This window comes from Acyrthosiphon pisum, unplaced genomic scaffold (genome assembly GCF_005508785.2).
Source record: "Acyrthosiphon pisum isolate AL4f unplaced genomic scaffold, pea_aphid_22Mar2018_4r6ur Scaffold_21689;HRSCAF=24604, whole genome shotgun sequence".
NCBI lineage: Eukaryota > Metazoa > Arthropoda > Insecta > Hemiptera > Aphididae > Acyrthosiphon > Acyrthosiphon pisum.
This window is the reverse complement of record NW_021771182.1, coordinates 13,497-15,360: the sequence shown is the minus strand read 5'-3', so window position 1 is coordinate 15,360 and position 1,864 is coordinate 13,497.

Below are 1,864 nucleotides of genomic sequence, written 5' to 3'. Positions count from 1 at the left end.
CGTTTGAATACAGAAAATTTGATCGGACTGTTACAAACTAAAAGAGCATTTAAAGATTCGGAATGCTACTCTTATGATTTTGATGACAATTACATTAAATTATTTAATCAAAAAATGTATAATTTTAAAGAATAAGTTCTTATTAATTTAGTTTTTAAGTATTTACTGAGGTTCAAAAGATACTTAATATGGTTATAACTTATAATTAAATATATATTAAAATATTAATATAAAAATAAATTGTTATAAATAATGTTTGTATAAAGAGAAACTGACTGAGGTTTAAAAGTTACTTAATATTGTGATATGTTATTATTAAATATATTATGTTGAATATTCAAAAAATAAATTGTTAAAAAAGTTGTTTATTTATTTCCAAATTAAAATATATGAATTATGAACTGGTATATAATGTTTTTATTATTATACATATTGGATATTATGTATGATTTCGATACATATTACATCATCATTACAATGTTTAATAAACTATTTATTATATTATATTATATAACCTACAGCAGAAAACTATAAAAAAATTATTATTTTTGTTGTTACTGTTACAAAAAAATTGATTAATATGAGTGCCAGTTAGTACATATTAACTTATAAGTTATATGCTAATAATTTAAAGCAACTGTTTTCAACTATCAAATATCAATTGTTATAAACAAAACCTGGTAGATTAATTTAGATGTTTAATTTTTTTTAAATATTTTGATTTAAACATGTCAACTCTGTATAAATATGAATTTGATGGTAGAGAATTTCTATATTCTATGTGTATGGCTGGTTTGGTTATTTTTTATAGTTGTATTCACTATTCTATTCAATTCATTATTCGGTAAAATCAGTTGGCAGACCTATATTTTAGTATTAAGTTATAACTAAAATATAATGATGAAGGTATTAACTGGGAAAAATTCATTTTTTTTTTTTAGGGGGGGGGGCTTATCAGTCGGGGAAATATAGGGAAATTTTGATATCAATACTAGGGATATTTAAAAAAATGAGTTGGCATCCCTGATCCCGCCGTTGTCGCGCGTTGGATATTATCGTTGTTGCGTGTTGTCCGTTGTCCGCCGTCCGTTGCTCAGCCGCCTGGTTTTGTTTTTCGTCGTAATTGAAGTAATAGTGTTTTTAAGGCCGCCTGCGCCAAAATCACCGCCCGGACAATTTTGAGTTCCGTTTCGTGTCGTGTCCCTTTGCACACACACGAATTGTGTTTTTAAGGCCGCCTGCGCCAAAACCACCGTTTGTCGCTCGCCCGTCGTTGTGCACAGTGCGTTCCGCCGTGGTCCCCACGTGTTTTCACGCCGTGTGACAGACGCCGCGACAACGACGTCCATACGCGACGAGCCGCACTATTACGCGGCCGTAGTACATTTCGAGCCCGCGTCGTCCGATTTCGACACATGTGTCCATCATGCCTAACCTATCACCCCAAAAATTACTAGAGATAATTTAGTTAATAAATACAGGCCACACAGTGGAATTTTTTGTCATTCACTGTATGTCTACAGACAGTTAACACAGTTAACACCTGCAAATAAACAGCAAAGAAGCCACTTGGCTATCAAGTGTACATAATAATTTTCCTCCAGTGAATTAAACATAAAGAATGCAAACTCCATCGCGGAATTATAGTAAGTATGTAAATATATTTGTATCGAAATATTTTAATAACCAAAATAAACAAAAAGTCCGAGTACCTACATTTTTACTGTCGGACAAAAAGTCCGAAAATACAAAATTGTCTATTATATTTAATTTTTAATTTATAATGTATGCATGTAATATACATTACATTACATTCCAGAGAACGTACAAATAATATTTGTGAAAGCTGGAACAATAGATTTGC